The sequence below is a fragment of the Jaculus jaculus genome, chromosome 18 (genome assembly GCF_020740685.1).
Source record: "Jaculus jaculus isolate mJacJac1 chromosome 18, mJacJac1.mat.Y.cur, whole genome shotgun sequence".
NCBI classification, from domain to species: Eukaryota; Metazoa; Chordata; class Mammalia; order Rodentia; family Dipodidae; genus Jaculus; species Jaculus jaculus.
Window position 1 is genome coordinate 58,542,973 of NC_059119.1, and position 20,143 is coordinate 58,563,115.

Here is a 20,143-nt window from a genome sequence, read left to right on the forward strand (position 1 = left end):
TTTAAGGAGGGTTTCCCCCAAACTACATCAACCTGACCTCTCTCACCCTGGGTTTGACCCCAGATCTCTTCTGCCGTCCAGGTCAGTGACAGGTGTCAGTACTCAATTCCTGAAGTAATTCCTTTCTCTTCAGAGGCAGGAGCCTGGCACTGATTTCACCGTAATTGCCTGCACCAGAAAGAAGAGAGGGGGAGGGGAGGAGGGCAGCGAGGGGGGGAAGGGTTAGCGCTATAAATGTTCTCAGAGCTGAGCCAAAAAGAAAACAAAGCGACCCACCTCCCAAACAAACAAGAAAACAAACAGCCAAAAATAAAAATCCCCGTGTGTGTCCTGCTTGTCCAGGGAGAAGACAATCTTCCCCTCACTGGGTGAGTGGCTTCACTGCGCGGCTGTTGGGGGTGGGGGGTCCCCAGATTCCTCCCACGTGCTAAGATCACCCTCTAAAAACCGTTCGTCTGCGCCAGAAGTGGCTAAAATTATCTTTATTCGTTTTTTTTTTAAAAAGTTTCTTTAAAATACAAACACAAAAATCTGTAAAAGTTGACAGGGATTCGCAGTTCCCTTCCGCGGGCTGGGGTAGTTGGGGGCGCAGGGGGGGAATGCAGGAGGACGCGGCCTGCAAGTTGGGGAGAAACAGCTCCACGTCCCAGTGGGAGTGAGCCTGGCTTAGCCCTTTCCCCACCACCACCACCACCACCACCACCCTGGGGGTCTCCCCCTAGAAATCAGGGTTCAGAACTGTCCAGATTGCTTGGCGAGAGCGCGCGCGCGCGCGCGCGTGGGTGTCAGGCCCGCTCAGCTTGTGCAAGGGCGGGAAGAGGAGGAAGCAACGAAAAGTTTTGCTTGCTTGCGAGGTCACCAGCAGCCCCTGGTACTTTGCATTCCGCGAGGGAGTGGGCACGCAGCTTGGGGGGGGGGGCGATGTGGGGGTCGGGGAGACTGACCCGTCCTGAGGCCGGGCTGGGTTGGAAGGAGGACGAGGAGGAGGAGGAGGAAGCCGTCTTGGCTGCGTCCTCCCTCCTGCTTCCGTCCGCCCAGCTCGTGCCCACTCTTTCTCCAAGCTTGCCCAGGGCGCCGTGGAGCCCCCCGCGGCCCAGCGGGCCCTGCAGGAAGGGGCGGGCTCCCCCGTGGACGGTTCCCTCCCTAGAGAGGGGGTGTCTGCTGGGCTGCACCCCTGAGGGTGGTCAGTATCATGGGCGGAGGGGTCCCCGGGGCCCTGGCCACACATCCCAGGCGGGACCGGGAACCGCGACCACCCGGCGGCCTCCGCTGCCAGGTGCTCAGTTGCCGTCCAGGAGCAGCGGCAGACGGGCCTCCCTCGGTGGGCCTGGGACGCGCGCGCGCGCGACCTTTCCTGGCCCCTACGCCGCTCCGTAGCGGGGGGGAATTTCCCCCCCCCCACCCCCGCCCGCCCAGCTCCACGCGGGGCTACGGGAAGCCTCGAGGGCAACGCGCGGGCGCTCGGCCTCCCGCGGTTCGCGCCCACCTCGAGGAGGCTTCGAGACGCGGCACGTGCTCCGGGCCGCGCCTCCCCTCGGCGCCCGGGGCCCCCGTCGGAGCGGAGCGGAGCGGAAGGTGCTGCCGGGCGCCTGGCGGCCCCGAGGTGGGTGGGGGCGTGGGCAGGCCGGGCAGGGTCACGGTCGCGGTCAAGGTCAGGGCGCCGCGGAGGCCGCAGTCGTGTGCGGGGCAAGGTTCGCCGGCCGCCCGGGCCGAGCCGAGCCGAGCCGGGGGCCCCGCGGAGGACACCTGTGCGCCGGGTCCGCCCGGCCGGGGGCTGGCCGTCGCCGGGGTCACGGTTCTCGGGAAGGACGGAGGACGAGGGTTCCGCCGCTCGCTCGCTCGCTCGCTCGGGTTGGTGCTGGTGTTGGGCCACGCGCAATGGAAACACCCGGATTTGTAAGCAACTGGGAAAGTTTGAACCTGAGAAAACAGAGGTGTTTTTTTTTGTTTTTTTGGCTTTTGTTTTTTGTTTCCTAAAGACATCTTGGAAACCTTCAACGAAATCTCCAGGGTGTCTGTTAAAAGCGGGTGCGCTGTGCTCTCGCTGTACAGGGTCAGAGAGGCCTGCCCCGAAGTGACCGTGTGAGGTGAAAAAGGGTCAAAAAGTGGGTCCCATTTGTCCTTTTGGAGTATATATATGATTTTGAAACTTTTTCAAGGACATTGCATTGGTTTGCTGAAGCTTTGGAAAGGTTGAGCGGAGTAATCCCGTTTGCTGAAGAGTTTTTCCCATCATCTTTAGCGCGGAGATATATACTATGGTGTGTCTCCCCCCTCCCCCCAAAAAAAAATTGTGAGAGTGTGTGTGTGTATATGTGTGTGTGTTTGAGAAAAATCTTAAAAGTCACAGAGGGAAATCTGATGGAGGGGGTTGGGGAAAGGTTAAAAACCGTAAGATACTTCGAAATGTCAGTAAATTCATGCCTGCTGTATTGCCAAAACAAAACAAAACAAAACAAAAAAACCCCAATGATTTCTTATGTCAAAAGAAAATTACCAGGCTTTTCCCCATATATTTTGTTTCCATAGCTGCTGTTATCTTTTCCAATTCAGAAAATAAAAGATGTAAGTTCATTACTAACTGGCAGACTTAATTACAATGTTAATGATGTTATTAATGCCTGATGACAAGGTTTTCTTTAGCGGTACAAAAGCAAAATATATCTGAAATATAGATGCAGGGAACATATATGTTAAAGAGAATCTGTGTCATTACTATTCAAGATCAGAAAATCGCTTGGCTTCTGATGCAGACTTAATTTAAGAACAGCAATATGATATCTTTATAAAATTCCCTAATTAGTCGGGCACAGCAGCTCAAGCCTGTAATCCCGGCACTCAGGGTGGCTGAGGCAGGAAGAGCGGAAGCTCCTCACTAGCCTCATCTGTGGAGTGAGTTCAAGACCAGGCTGAGCTGTTTGAGACCTTATCTCAAAACACACCCCCAAATTTATATATGTATATCCCTAATTAAAAACAGAACAAGTTGTCAACAAATTACAAGTCATTCCATATTGTCCATACTTTCACTTCCTTCCTCCATGCATTTTAATATTTAAAATGAAAATGAGGGAAATCTGAAGTTCAGTGATAATCTCAAACCATGAATTTAAAGAGAAAAGAATGCATTTAAATAAATGTTTGGGCATCTAAATTGTACTTTTAAAAACCAGAAGTTTTTTTTTTTTTTTTCTTGCTGTTTGATACATGGTTCCTGCAAAAGCAATTATGCCTCTCAATCATTGTGTTGATATTTGCTGGTAACTGAATAAGAAAACGTGTGTGTGTGTGTGTGTGTGTGTGTGTGTGTCTGTCTGTCTGTTGGAGGGGAACATTTCATTTTGATCCAGTGTTTTCTTTAATTGTATTTTAAAAATAAGTCGGTTTGTACTTAGAACACATTAGGTTCAAAAGATTTAAAGGGCAAGAAAGTTTTCTGTAATTTAGGTGAAAAGGAAGTCATACATTACAGTATAGCCAATGTTTAAGTTGCTCTTAAAGTATCTTTTTTTTTCCTGGACAGAAAAAAAATACATGGAGATTGTTCTTGAAACTAAGTTGTGTATTACTCTAATATGTAAAATTGTGCATTCATGTTTCTAGGACTATTACTTGAAAGATAAGAACGTATTGAAAAATTTTAGACTTCTTTCTAACCAATAGGACTTAAGCTCCAGTGATCAATGATGAGCCATGAAAATCTAAACAATGAAAATCCATCGTATTTCTAAAAAGTTGTGCCTCTTTTACCCCACTTAAATTCTTTTCTTGGTGTCAAAATTCATCAGAGACAAAACTTCATCCCATTCCAAAGGTCACAAATACTTTTTGTTTTTAAAAGAAAGTTAAATCTCTATTGAACTGCTTATGAAAACTGTTTTAGAATATTTTAGAATTTCTTTTAAATTAGGTTTTAAATTAAGATTTAAGGAACTTGAGTCCAATTTGGGGGGAGGTTGAAGTGGAGTATAAATAAATCATAACTAATTTTGATACTTGGGGGTAAAAACTAAAATGTAAGAGTAAACAGTATCAGATTCAACAGCTTGGTATCTAAAGAGCTTATAAAATATTTTTAGTGTACAAATATTCTTATGTGTGTTCAAAGCTCTAAGTGCTTCTAAGATATACCATCATCTGTCATAGCTATTTCAAATAGGATCATATTTTCTTTTGAAAAAATTTAAAAATTCTACTGTGAAATATACATATGAAAGAAATGATGAAACAGATTTTTAGACTTTAAAGAATAGTAAAATACACATAGACAAGTTTTTAACAAATACTTGGGAAAGTAGCTCTACAGTGGGTTATATTGTCAGTTCAGTGTTTAAACTTCATATTAAACAAACGCGATGTTTTAGGTATTTTTAAAAGTCCATTAGTAATTATCACTACATGTGGATACTTTTTAAGGAGGAAACACATGTTAAATTGGAATATAAAAGTTTTATAGGTCTTTGTAAAGTCATGGTTTCTTGACGGTGCTCCATGCCTGTTTCTTTTTTTTTTTTTTATTAACAACTTCCATGATTGTAAACAATATCCCATGGTAATGCCCTCCCTCCTCCCACTTTCCCCTTTGAAACTCCATCCTCCTTCATATCCCCTCCCCCTCTCAAGCAGTCTCCCTTTCATTTTGATGTCATGATCTTTTCCTCCTATTATGATGGTCTTGTGTAGGTAGTATCAGGCACTGTGAGGTCATGGATATCCAGGCCATTTTGTGTCTGGAGGAGCACATTGTAAGGAGTCCTACCCTTCCTTTGGCTCTTACATTCTTTCTGCCACCTCTTCTGCAATGGACCCTGAGCCTTGAAAGGTGTGATAGAGATATTGCAGTGCTGAACACTCCTGACACTTTCCAGCATCATGATCCATGCCTATTTCTTTTATTTATTTATTTATTTATTTATTTATTTATTTATTTATTTATTTATTTATTTATTTGAGAGCAACAGACACAGAGAGAAAGACAGATAGAGGGAGAGAGAGAGAATGGGCGCGCCAGGGCTTCCAGCCTCTGCAAACGAACTCCAGATGCGTGCGCCCCCTTGTGCATCTGGCTAACGTGGGACCTGGGGAACCTCGAACCGGGGTCCTTAGGCTTCACAGGCAAGCGCTTAACCACTAAGCCATCTCTCCAGCCCCCATGCCTGTTTCTTAATGAAACATACCAAGAGAAACTCTGTTGTTCCCTAAGCAGTTATTTTTGACCTCCTTCAAAGCAATCGTTTTGATATTGATTTCGTTGCTTTGACTCTCAAATCCGTATTTTAAGCTTAGACTTCTCATTTGGATCTGTATATGTACTAAAGAGACCACTGGACATTAGGACTCGTGAACTAACGTGATGTTGGGGACTTACTTTACAACAGTTGAGTAAGAGAGGGAGTGGATAGTTGGTGAGGTTGCCCATGCCTTCAGTCTTAGCACTTAAGAGACTGAGGCAGAAGAATTGCTATGAATTTGAGTCCAGGAAGGGCTATATCAAAAGATGCCATCTCAAAAAACAAAACAGGAAGAGAGGCATAGAAGGAGAGAGAGAGAGAGAGAGGATTGAGTGCGGATGAAACTAGATTAGCACCTGAGTTGATATCTGTTAAAGATGAGACAGAATGAATATGATTTCATTCTATTTTATACATTTTAGGTTCTCACAACAAAGGGCTGGGAATATAGCTTGGTAGTACAGTATTGCTTACCATGCACAAAGTGCTGACATCATGCCCAGCACCAAAAAAAATGGGGGGGGGGTGGATTATCATGGTTTATGGTCTGTAATTGTAGAAGTTGTCAATAAAAAAAAGTTAAAGAAGGTATTTATTAGTTTGTAGAAAATGGTCTTTGCAGTGAGCTGAGGACATTGAGCTTCCTATACTTGGCCATTTACATGCATTTTTCACATATGTTCTGCTCAGATTTTGAGAATTTGGTGTCTGAAGATGAGGATCATAGTAACTTGGTTACTTGTTCAACATGTAAGCAGATGTGGGACTCAGAATTCAAACCCCTTGTTCTTTTGCCATATATAATATTAAATTTACTTATTTGCAAGTAGGGAGGTGGAAAGTGAACATGTGGGCTCACCACGGCTTGGAGCCTCTGCGCAGGAGCTCCAGGTGCCTGTGCTGCTGTGTGCACCTGGTTTCCTTAGGTACGGGGGAATCAAACCCAGGCAGGCAGGCAGGCAGGCAGGCAAGCAGGCTGTGCTTTAACTACTGAGCAGTCTTGTTAGCCCAAGAGCTACTTTCTTAACATTAATTAAAAGAAGGCACATCAAAAAAAAAAAGGAAAATTAGATCACCAATTAATTCATTATTCTGTGCTTGGGGTTGAAGGCAAAGCCTCCCACATGCTAGGGTGGGTGTCTCACGCTGAGCAGTGTCTCCAGCCTGAAGTTGCAAAATTTGGGTTTTGGTAACTGAAAATTATTGTGTGGGATATTTTCACCTTCCTATTTATGGGCACCACTTAAATCTCATTTTAATGAGTTTTTCAGAAAGACAGTAATTGAGCATTAAATGAAGCTAGTCTGACACAAGGTCTCATTTTTCTATTTCCCCACTTAATGCTTTTCTAATTTTAATTTCTAAGTAATTTAAAAATTCCTTACTGGTTGATTCATGTTTATGAATAGTGTTTTCTGTTCTTTACTGAGCCTTTTTTGCTCTTTATGACATTGTTTTGATGTAATTTAGGACTTCCAATCCAGGTAAACTTGAATAAACCAGATAGACAGCTGAGAATCAATTAATGACTCTGTATATGAAGCTTAATTTATTTGTAAAATATTGTTCTGATTAACCAACTTGGGAACATGCTTGTAAGTTTTGAAGCTTGTAGCCTGGTTTTTTTTTTTTTTAAATCTCATTTATGGTAAATCCTTCTCTTTTTAGGTGAATTTCATTTGCAGAACTAAGTCTGAAGATTTAAAAATAACAAGTTGAGTAATAGAGATCATATCACTTTATAGGTTTGCTTTATTTAAACACAAAGAACAAAAGTTTTATTTAAGTTGTACTTTTATATCTACTTTTTTTTAAAGACAGGCTTTCCCTGTAACTCAGGCTGACCTGGAACTCACAGTGATTCTCTTACTTCAGCCTTCTGAGTGCTGGGTTTATAGATGCCCAGCTATTCAGTTTTTAAGTCCCTCAGGATCCTATTCCTACTGAGTTCCTCAGTCTTTCTTTTACATAGTGTAAAAAACTAAGGTCGCAGGGGATGTAGCCCAGTTAGTGGAGTGCTTTCCTGGCATTGCAGAGCCCTGGGCTCAGTCCATGGCACCAAGGGTGGAGTGGCTGCACATCTGTAATCTCAGCATTTGGAGGTAGAGGCATGGATCAGAAGTTCAAGGTCACCTTCTACTACATTGTGACCCTGTCTCCTATAAATAAATGAGGGGGAAAAAACAAATACTTTACCTGGAAAATCAGTGCTGTTTGTTCTTACTTTCTACATTTGAGAAGAGAACAGCATTTTTCTTTGAATTTTCTTAATTGTGTTATAAACTTTGTTATGTACTGACACCAGCACTTGTTCATTCATGCATAACTTTTATTTGAATTAATAATAGGAACTAAGTTTTTGTTGTTTTACCCTGAAACTGTGTTCCAGCCAATTAGTCAGCTAAACCCTTTGTCCCTAGAAAGAAATCACTGAGAGTCCCAGTGCTAAGAGCGGCAAGCCTAAGTGCTAGCTCTGCGTTTCCGTATTCTCAGCTCTTACTGCTGTCAGACACAAGATGGGACTTAATAGAGTTTGCTAAGTGAAAGAGTGAAGTCCAGGGCTGGGGAGACGGCTTAGCCATTAAAGGAACTTACTTGCAAAGCCTGCTGCCTGGCTTCAGTTTCCCAGTACCCACATAAAGCCAAATGCATAAAGTGGGTGTGCGTCTGTGTTCCTTCTGCAATGGGAAAAGGTCCTGGTGTACCATATATGTGCTGTCTCTTTCAAATAAATTTAAGATTTTTTTGAAGGAATAGAGTCCAGTCATCAGCCTTGAAACAGACTTCATCTCAGGTATAAAACTGCCTTTTGTTTTCGTAGGTTTTGACATTAGGTTTGAGTGGACATGATGGCATGCTGTTTAAGTCTTTGTACCTCTCGGGGTCAAGGCTAGGGCTTCACACATGCTAGGCAAGAGCTCTGTCGCTGAGCTGCATTCTCAGCCCTCTTATTCTCTTTTAATCACTTATAAAATCAAGACTTTTGGTCACTTTTGACCATCATATTGCTTATAAAGTAAGAACATTTCAAAATTTAGGTTATTAACGGTTGGTATAAATTTATTTAAAAGTTCATGAAGTTTATATGTACATTAACAATGATGATTGATGCCATGGAATCACCACCACACACAGGTCGAGAAACAGCCGACTTTCCCTGGGTGTCCCTTGGTAGTTACAATCTCTTCTGCTTGCCACAAGGTATTCCTCAGTGTGTTCATAGTAATTGATTTCTTGCATTTCTTCTCTAACATAACTACTTACACTTGCATTCCTAAACAATATGGATTCAATACCCTTTTCATATTCTTACATGAGTAGAATTATATTTTCTTGCTAACTTTTTCAAATGACATTTCATTGTTTATAGTGTATCTGTAGCTGGCTCATTGCTGTTGCTACATGCTTTATAGTGTTCTTCCGTATGAACATGCTGCCATTTACTTGTACTGTTGATGATCAGTTGAATTATTTCACTTCGGGACAACTGCGTCTGTGTCACTTGCAACTCCTGTGTATATGCATCGTTCTGCTCGCATGGCTCTAGTCTATAGAGCATATCTTAGGCATGTGGACATTTGTAAGGGCCTGTAGCTTTTCACTTTAGCTAGATCCTGACAGTTTTCTAAATTGCCTGAGTTAATTTCTATTCCCAAATAGAAAACAAGAAGAGTTTAGTCTTATTACACTCTTAAACCTTGACATTTTGAGAATGTAGTAATAATAGCTCATTGCAGAATTGTTTTATATTTTCTTCATTCCTGAGTAGATTGAGTTCCTTTTCTTATGGTTGTTGTCAGCTTGGTTTCTGTGTTTGTCCGTGTGTGTGTGTGTGTCTCCCTCTCTCCCTCCCTCTCTTTCTCTCTCTCTCTCTCTCTCTCTCTCTCTCTGGTTTTCCAAGGTAGGGCCCCACTCTAGCCCAGGGTGATCTGGAATGTAGTCTCAGGGTGGCCTCGAACTCCTGGTGATCGTCCTGCCTCTACCTCCAGGTGCTGGGATTAAAGGTGTGCACTGCCGCGCCCTGTGATTCCTTCTATTGAAGTGTCTGCTTCTCTGATTGGCAGGAGCTCTCTGTATATGCTGCAGTTTCATTCTAGTTACGTGTGCTGAATATGTTTTTCTACTGTTTGAATTATACTTTTACTTTTTAAGTTTTATTATTTATTACCAAGGAGAGAGAAAGACACACGAGGACCTTCTGACACTGCAGACGAACTCCAGACATATGCGCCACTTTGTGCATCTGGATTTACATGGGGAATCGAACCCAGGCTGCTAGACTTTGCAAGGAAGTACCTCTAACTACTGAGCCATCTCTCCAACCCTGTACTTTTATTATTATTTTTTTTAATGGTGTTGTTTTTAGACAGATTTTCACTACAGTGCAGGCTGATCTGGAACTCACTCTATAGGTCAGGCTCACTTTAAACTCATGGTGCTTCTCCTACCTCAGCCCTCTGAGAGTGAGTTCTGGGAATATGGGCATGAGCCATTATACTGAGCCTTTAATAGTGTTTTTTCAACTAACTGAATTAATTATCATTGGTGCCTTTTGCATGTCTTGTGGAAATCATTTCTTCTTATTCATGAAATTATTTTTTCTATAAAAGATTTCTTTAAAATTTTTATCTTAAATATTTGCTACCTGTTCCCCACTCCCCTTACTAAGGTTGAGCCAAGGGCCTTGTACATGCTTGGCAAGTACTCTGCCTCCTCAGATCTCACCTGACTTGTATGTGTGTGTGACCCTTGGCAATCCTCTTTTTCCTTAAAATTTCATCTGCTCACATAAATGCAAATTCCATTTATTTTTTATTTTTTGAGGTAGGGTCTCACTAGCTCAGGCTAACCTGGAATTCACTATGTAGTCTCAGGGTGGCCTCAAACTTGTGGTAATCTTCCCAGTGAGTGATTGGCAAGTACCATTTTTGTGTGCTAAATCTGTAAATCTGTATTTTAGTGTGGCCTGTACTCCTTAGCTGTGCTCTTGTATCCAGCTGCTTTCTGAAACACTCTACTTGAAGGTCTTTAAAGCATTTCCTACTCTGAAGTCATTGTTTAACTTATTATTTGCTCTTTAGATCAAGTCCTACTGTAAGCCAACATCCCTTGTTGAATCTTTAACTTTTCCGTTTTCTTCATCCAAGCGGCCATTGTGTTCAGGTGAGTCCCCTTCTGAAGTGCATCTCAAATTCACTCGGCCTCATCTCTGGGTCGGTCTGTAGTCACCATTCAGCGTTCTACCTAGTCTGGTGCAATAGCTTTCAAATTGGCTTTCTCTTGTTCTGTTCCTTTTTTTTGGGTCAGTCTTTCATACTGCCACAGGCTATTCTTTCTAACACACCAATTACACCACTTTCCTGCCTTATGACCTCTCATTACCTTCAGTATAACCAACAGTTTTAGATTTTGCACATGACTTCTGCCATTACTCCATAGGAATCTCATATTTTAGCCACACTATACTACTTACTGCTCCCCCTACCCCCCAAAAAAGCCGTGTGCATTTACTGTGACTTGTGTTGATGTTGTTCTCTCTGCTTAGAATAGTCTTCCCTCCCGTTCCTTTCACCAGCCTTCCCTGAGAGAACTCTCCCTATCTCTGAGCCTCCACAGTACTCTGTGCGTACCATTACTGCAGTGCTTGTAGCTATTTGTTTACATCCCTTGCTAGATAATGAGGAGTTTGAAGACAAAGAATGTTGTACTTTTCTTTAATCTTAGCACCCAGGAGGCTCTGATATATAATAGTACTCAAAAATACTTGAATTAAACTTAAGAATTGTGCTAACCTTAGAAAGGGGAAAGGAAATGTTTATAGTATTGAGAAATTGTGAGCAGGAAGAGTACAGTGTACAGGTACAAAATACGACACATAAAATTGAATTTATTTTGAAGAGGGTAACTTGTTTCAAAAAGACATAAAGTACAAAATATTAAATTAGTTTTTAAAAAGAGATTCTCAATACTGCTGAAGAAATTTGTGACTTTTTCTGGGACTACATTAAGCATCTACCATTCTATTATACATTTTATAATATTTTGATCAAACTTACTAACTTACAAGTCTGGAAAGTGCTGGAGAATCAAGTATCCCTTAGATTTAATCAGAGCAGTGATAGGGTATCAGTGTTTACATGTGTTAATTTTGTAGACTCCCATAAAAAGTGAAACTTTTAGTGGGGTACGGTGGCACAAACCTTTAATCCCAGCACTCAGGAGGCAGAGATAGGAGGAGTGCCATGAGTTTAAAGCCAACGTGAGACTCCATAGTGAATTTCAGGTCAGCCTGGGCTAGAGCAAGATCTTTCCTCAAAAACAAAAATAAGCCACAAAAACAACACAAAAATATTTTTATAGTGACTAGAATGCAAATCTTTTTTTTTGTTTGTTTGTTTTTCAAGGTAGGGTTTCATTCTAGCCCAGGCTGACCTGGAATTCATTACATAGTCTCAGGGTGGCCTTGAACTCACCATGATCCTCCTACCTCTGCCTCCCTAGTGCTGGGATTAAAGGTGTGCGCCACCACGCCTGGCTAAAATGCAAATCTTTACTTGAAGCTCATACACCCAAAATTGGGTTGTGGCTAACAGTTTTTATTTTTGTTGTCTTGAAGACTGGTCTAACCCAGGCTGGTCTGGAGCTACAGTGATTCTCCTACTTCAGCCTCCTGGAATTACAGGTGTGAGCCACCACACCCAGCTTGTGCCTAACAGTTTTATACAGCTCAACTGGAGGAGACAGAGTTAGTGTTTAATAACATTATATTTCTCTTCTTAGGCTAGCATAACTCAATTTTAGCATATTGCAAATATAAATGCCCTAAAGAAAATTTAAAAGAAAATTGTCTCTTCATTTAAATACATAATGATGGGCTAGAGAGATGGCTTAGCAGTTAAGGTGCTTGCCCGTAAAGCCAAGGAACCCAGGACCCATGTTAGCCAGATACACAAGGTGGCACATGCATCTGGAGTTCATTTGCAATGGCTGAAGGCCTTCTCTCTCTGTCCGTCTCTCTCTCTCTCTCTCATTCTCTCAAATAAATACATACTTATGGGCTTTTGCTTTGTATTTTTTATGATTTTTGAGCTATCCAAGGCTGGCCTCAAACTCATGATCCTCCTGCCTTAGCTTCCTGAGTGCTAAAATTGTGAGCATAAACCACCACACCTAGTTGATATTCCATCTAAAAATTTGACTGAAGTAAATCTTTAAAGAATCTAGAGAGGGCTGGAGAGATGGCTCAGTGGTTAAAGATGCTTGCTTGCAAGACCTACTAGCCTGGGTTCAGTTTCCCAGCACCTACGTAAAGTTGGATGGTGGTGCCTGCATCTTTGATCCCACTGCTCCTGTGACAATGAGAGGCAGAGCCAGGAGAATCCAAGTATCTCTGGTCAAGTAGTGGGACGTTCATTTGCTTCCTTGCAGCTTTTCTCTCTGAAAGAAAGTGAAGCACAGGCCCGCTGAAGCTGCCCTTTGACCTCCACACAGGCGTGCTGGCATGTACACCCACACACATGTGAACACACAAATACAGAATACAGAAAGAAAAAGAACTTGAGCTGGCCGTAGTGCTGCGCACCTTTAATCCCAGCACTTGGGACGCTGTGGAAGGTGGATCTCTGTGAGTTTGAGGCTAGCCTGAGACACATAGTGAATTCCAGGTCAGCCTGAGCTAGAGCAAGCATCTGCCCTGAAAAGACAGAACCAACCAAACAAAACTTGAAAAAGTTTATACCCTATGGCTCTAATAAATTAGCATCTGATGATAAGTTTATGGATTTTGCAATAAGTCATGTCATAATCATATAAACAATTTCTGGGTAAGTATGACTGATGAATAAATGTGTTTATTTTCATTCTGTTTGGAAAGTAAATTAGAATGTAAGCAAAGGAGTGAAAAAAATGACACAGACTCTTTAAGCACAAACAGAATGTGAGAAGAGACACCGGCACAGGTTTTAAAAGTAGTTATTTGCATCATGCATGTAGGCATGCTAGGCAGGGCCTCTTGCCAAGACAACTAATGCTAGATGCTTCTGCCACATTTTGTTTTCAGATTACATTGGGTGGCTTGGGAATTGAACCTGGGCTACAGGCGTGCAAGCAAGAAACTTTGACTGTTAAGTTACTGCCCCAGCCCTGCCAACATAGCTTTTGAAACTGGAATTTTGGTGGATGAGTGGTAACTAATTGAGTAAAAACAGTTACACACCACCAGCCTGTGAGGCTTCTTACCACCCACCACACTTGGCCATCCAGAGTAGACAATGTGAGCCAACTAGAGCTCTGTCATAGGATGAACTTGCTATGTGTGTCTAGACCTTTGAGCCTGAGAATAAAGTATCATAGGTGAAGTAGGCTACGTAAAGCATACATCATTTTGTTATTATTATTAGTTGTATTTGATTTCAGAAGTGGAATGACAGTGTCTCTTAGGGTTTGGATCTAAAACAGGCTTATGTTTTGAGTATTTGTCCCTCAGCTGGTGGCACTCTTTTGGGGGATCCTGGAAGCTTTGGGAAGTGGGCCTATGTGGGGGAAGTAGGTTAGTAGGGGTGGCTTTTTGTCTTTCCCTCTGCTTCCTGGTTGACTGCAAAGGGAATGCTGCTCTCTACCACAAACTCCCATCACCATGATGAGAATGGCTCTCCCGTGTCCTGCCCAACAGTGATAGAATGAAGCCTTTGAAACTGGGAACCAAAAATAAATCTTTCATCTCATAAGTAGTTTTTGTCAGTTATTTTGGTCACAGTGATGCAAAAGCCACCCAATCAGTGTTTAAGAAAGAACATCCATTGCTTTGTTATTTCAGCCAGTGAAACTGAAATGGAATGTGTGTGTTTTATTCTGTGGGGATGAGGCTGGAAGCAAGGACGTCGGGCATTCTTAGCAAGTGCTCTCCCTCCCGAGCCACTCTCCCAGCCTAGCTCCACACTGTCCAGCGGAGTAGTCGCTAGCCACAGGTGCCTTTTAAAGGTGCGCATGTCAGGGCCAGAGTAGTGGCTGAGGATTGAACCCAAGGATTTGTGCATCCTAAACTCTACCAGGGAACTGTACCCCAAGTCCACATGTGGCTTTTCTGTTTCAAAAGCTAATCTGAATTGACTAATGTAATTAATCAAATATTGAGAAAAAAACATAAAACTCATTTTGGTTGGCATGGGGGTGCATGCCTTTAGTCCCAGCATTCAGGAGGCCGAGGTAGGAGAATCACTGAGTTCAAGGCCAACCTGAGACTACATAATGAATTCCAGGCCAGCCTGGGCTAGAGCAAGACACTACCTTAAAAAAAAAAAATAAGGGATTGGAGAGATGGCTTAGCGGTTAAGTGCTTGCCTGTGAAGCCTAAGGACCCCGGTTCGAGGCTCGGTTCCCCAGGTCCCACGTTAGCCAGATGCACAAGGGGGCACACGTGTCTGGAGTTCGTTTGCAGAGGCTGGAAGCCATGGTGCGCCCATTCTCTCTCTCTCCCTCTATCTGTCTTTCTCTCTGTGTCTGTCGCTCTCAAATAAATAAATAATTAAAAATAAAATAAAACTCTTTTTGGATATCAGAGTGAATTAAAAGTGAATATGTAATTAATTTATTTTAATTGCTTATTAAAATATTATGAACATTGAGTTAAATAACATATTTTAAAAATAGTTTTATTAGTTTTTCCTAATACTGATTCAGAAAAAGTTAAATTATATATGTTGCTCCTATAATTTTCTTTAATTCACCTTTGATTACAGACATTAATGTCATGTATGATTTCTTAGTCTGTATCTTACAGAGGTTGTTTAGAAAGAAACTCTTAAGTGGAGCCCTTCCACCCTTTTTTTTTTTTTTCTTTTAAGGTAAGGTCTTGCTCTGGCCCAGGATGACCTGGAATTCATTATGTAGTCTCAGGGTGGCCTTGAACTCGTGGTGAGCCTCCTACCTCTGCCTCCTGAGTGCTCAGATTAAAGGCATGTGCCACCATGCCTGGCTTAAGACCTTATTCTTACCCTGAAGTACCTCTCAGTTGCATCTAAAGTGCTATAATATATACTTATAGCACATTACAAAATTGCTGGCATTGTGAATCATAGTCTGTTAATTGCATAAAAAGGAGTTACCAGTGATGGTTAATCTCTTGTTGACAGGATTTAGAATCACCATGAAAACAAATCTCTTGTCATGTCTCTTACGGATTTTATAAATTGGGACCTACCCTTACTGTGGGTAGTGTCATTCCATGGGTTGGGTCCTGGACTGGATAAAAAGGAGAAAGATTGGCTGGAGAGATGGCTCAGAGGCTAAAGGTGCTTGCTTGCCAAGACTGATGCCCTGGGTTCTATTCCTTAGTACCCACAAAAAGCCAGACACACAAAGTGACACCTGTATCTAGAGTTTGCTTGCATGTCAGGAGGCATGCCTATTTGTTTTCTCTTCCCATCTCTTTCTTAAATAAATACATGTTTAAAGCATAGAGCTGAGTGAACAGCATTCAACTGTCTCTGCTTCCTCTCTGCTATGTGAGGATGTGATGCCTGCTTTCCCATCCTGCCAAGCTTTCCCATCATGACGATTCTACCCTCTGGAACTCTGAGACAAAGTAAGCCCTGTCCTTCCTTCAGCTGCTTCTGCTTGGGTAGTTTGTCCAGAAACAGGAAAGTAACTAGTATGTTACCTAAAGTTGTCAGTAGACTTCTTGCTAAAATCTGTAATCTGTAATTTTGGTTACCCATTCAACATGGCTCTTTAGCACAACTTTTCCCCTGAGTCTACACAATTTTCTTTCTGTACATGATTAGTGAATGACAAAAAAAAAAAAAAAATCACACGGGGCAGGGGATGGTTTAGCAGTTAAGGCGTTTGCCTGCAAAGCCAAAGGATCCCGGTTTGACTCTCCAGGACTTACATAAGCCAGATGCACAAGGGGGCACATGCATCTGGAGTTTGTTTGCAGTGTCTGGAGACCTTGGCAAACCAATTCTCTTCTGCATCTTTCTCTCTCTCAAATAAATAAAATATATTTTAAAAAAGACTCATTAAAGCCAGGCGTGGTAGCGCACGCCTTTAATCCCAGCACTTGGAAGGCAGAGGTAGACAGGATAGAATTGCTGTGAGTTCGAGGCCACCCTGAGATTACATAATGAATTCCAGGTCATCCTGGGGTAGAGCGAGACCCTACCTCGAAAAAAAAAAGTTATTTAAAAAAGGTCACGGAGCTGAGCCCACTGAATATACCATAGAGTCATGAGTACCAACATCACCTTGAGTTCTTAAGCTTTTTTGTTCCCTTTTGAGTTTCCCTAGACATTTTTTTTTTTTTTTTGGCCAAGTCTTCATAGTGATTATTTGAAGCATCCTTCATTCATCTTGAAACTTCTATCCTTGCGTCTGCACATGACTATACTACTATCTACAGTAGAGGGGATCAGAGAAGAATGCCATTCACTCGGAACTAACATACCCTTAGTCTTATTTTCATCCACTTACTTCTGTCCAGTGCTCGGTAGATTTGCCTGTCTGCGGCGGATCTGTGTCCATGTCCTGAGTCGTCTCCCTTCTGCTGCTTCACAGGCCCCTTTTGTCACCTTCAGTCTCTTTCCATACTGCTCAGTGTCAGAGGCGTGTGTGTGTGTGTCTCCTTACCTTCACTATCTTCACAATCCTCTTTTGACCCTTTCCTTCTATACCTTCACCGTCATGTCATCTTTTATTTTTATTAATTTTTATTTTTTGGTTTTTCGAGGTAGGGTCACATTCTAGCCCAGGCTGACCTGGAATTCACTATGTCGTCGCAGGGTGGCCTCGAACTCACAGTGATCCTCCTCCCTCTGCCTCTCGAGTGCTGGGATTAAAGGTCCGTGCCACCACGCCCGGCCCTCTTCATCTTTTAAGTATTGAGCTTCTTGAAGGAACAATCTGCTCATTATTTCCACATCATCACTTTCATTGCTGCTTCATTCATTGCAGCAATTCTGCTGCTCCTGACAGTGCTTGTGCCAAGTCACTCACATGTCTGTCGTCCGTTGCAGCAATTTTCAGTCTTAATCACACTTAACTTTTATCACACTTGATGTTAGTAGTCATTTTATCTTCTATGAAACACTTTAACATTTTTCCGGCACTAAGGATTGAGCCGAGGTTCTCACAAATGCTGGGCAAGTATCCTATTACTGAGACACACAGACTCTACTTAGTTTTCTTCCTAGTCTTCTTTGTGACTACTCTTTTTCTGCTTGCCTATTAAATTTTGGTTTTACTTAAGATTTCTATTTAGGATTGACTTCTCACTTTACATACCCTTAGTGGATAATTAATTCATGCCCACATCTTCAGTTGTGCTCAGTCTAAATCTGTATCTTCTGCATTGATCTCTAGACCAATTTAGATCTGCTTCCTGCAGATACCACAGTACCATGGTATGACATCTATTCCTTGTGCTTTGTTTTCTGTATCAGTGAATTATAACACTATCAGCCCCTAAGACAAAAAAGGAAAATGGAATTGTCAATATTCCTTTGACATTCCACAAGTCTCTGTCGGTTACTAAATTCAGCCCATTTCATGACTTAACAGCTCTTAATTCTATTCACCCACCTTTATTTCATGTAAATATGAATGTCACTATAATCTCTTACCTAGTCTATTCAAATAACCTAACTGCCTCATCTTGAGTCTTATTCCTGTGTATAAACCTGTTGTAGCTCTTGTCCAAAGATAGCCCCCCGTGAATCACACGTCCCAGGATTCATGGCCTTGTGTACTGAACCAGAGCTGACCCTGTCACTCCCTTCAAAGATGTTTGCAATGAAGCAGAAGTAACTGTGCTTATGATTCAGGCTTCAGTCTTACCAATGCCTGATAGCTTTAATTTTGTGCTTTAAGTGCCTCATAAGTACTCCTACCCTGTTGGAGGACCACTTCAGAAGAAAGGGCCTGAAACCAAATGGAAACTAAACGCAAAGACCAGACATCCCAAGTAAACCTTTTTTCTTTTTTTTCTTTTTGGTGTTTTGAGGTAGGGTCTTGCCCTATCCCAGGCTGACCTGGAATTCGATGTGTAGTCTCAGGATGGCCTCGAACTCATGGCACTACACTCACCTCTGCCTCCTAAGTGCTGGGATTAAGGGTGTGTGCCACCATGCCTGGCAAGAGTCATCTTAAATATTCCATGCCTGACCCTTACCCATGGATTTAGCTGTAGGTAGTGTCAAATGCAGCTGGGAACTGCCTAACTGAATCAAATCAATTAACAGACAACCAAGAGAGAAAATGATATTTGGTTTAAAGCACTAAACTTTGTGGTTATGTATTTAACAATAGATGAAAACAAAAAATACTACTACTTCCTACTATAGTCTCTTGTCTGGAATTTACCATTGACATTTTAAGCTCTGTCTTCTCTAAGCTGCTTGAAGTTCCATGAGCTCATTGTGCTTTTTCTGCTGCTGTTAGAAACATTTTAGTTTCATAACCACTCTCACTACCACATTCTTACTCAACTTTTGGGTCTTTGCTTAAACATTACTACAATCTCAGGTGAGTAAGTTAATTGCATTGCTTATATACTATTGAAGTAAATACTATTTATTGGCAGAATAATGGTTAAGAGTAGAGAGCTGAACGTAATTTTAAAATTACTTGTAACCAGAAAGTGTGCGTGTGTGTGTGTGACAGAGAGAGAGAGAGAGAGAGAGAGAGAGAGAGAGAGAGAGAGAGAGAGAGAGAGAGAGAGAGAGGGAGGGAGGGAGGGAGGGAGGGAGGGAGAGAGAGATGGGCACACCAGAGCAAACTCAGGCACATATGCAATTTTGTGCTTCTGGCTTTACATGGGTACTGGAGAATTGAACCTGAGCTGCCAGGCTTTGCAAACAAGTGCTTTTAACCACTGAGCTATCTCTCCAGCCCTATTTTTTAATTTTTTAAATAATCACTTTTATTATTATGACCTTTTTTGATGGACCTTGGTTCTCCTTAGCGTTTGTTGCCATCTTTAAAAAAAGAGCAGATTCTCCAAGCAACAGTGAGAGTGACATGGATCAAGGGGAGTAGACATAGTGCTTTCATACTTTTTGATGGGCATACCCTCTCTTCTAAGCCAAAAAACAGTGGGAGCTCCTCCCTACAGTCCATGCCCTTCTTACCCATAGGCTTCTGACTTGGTGCTCAGTGCCTGGTATGAATTTCCTTCCACTGAATGGGCCTCATATCCAATCAGAGAGCAGGTGATTAACCTATCACCTGTGCGCCATTGTTGCACAGGTGTGTGCCTCATGACTGGATGGTGGATTTTACAGCTTATTCACACTGTTGCTGTCTTTATCCCCCGTAGCTCACACAACACCTTCCATACTATGAGGGCTGGAAGCTGCTTCCTTCTCAGTTTATTCTCCTTTTGTAATTTTACATTTTTTTCTTGACAACTTTCATAATTATAGACAATAAAGCATGACAACGCACCCCCTATGGCAATCTTGAGGGGAAGTTTCAGCATGGCAGGAAAGGGATGGTACAAAGGAGGCTGGACATCACTTCTTGATTGAGTAGCTGGCAGAAAACAGCAAGAATGAAATGAGCTCTGGCAAGAGGAAGCTGGGTATAGCAATCCTCAGATCATGCCCAGCAACATACCTCCTTCAGTAAGGTTCCACCTCCTAAACTGCCACCAAGTAGGGACCAAGCATTCAAGCCACATGAGTCTAACCATCATAAACCTTTACCATCTTAACTGTTTTTAAAAACATTTATAGCCAGGCATCGTGGTGCACATCTTTAATCCCAGCACTTGGGAGGCAGAGGTAGGTGGACTGCTATGAGTTTGAGACCACTCTGAGACTACAAAGTGAATTCCAGATCAGCCTGGGCTAAAGTGAGCCCCTACTTTGAAAACCCCCCGAAGTTATTTATTTATTTATGAGAGAGAGAGAGAGAGA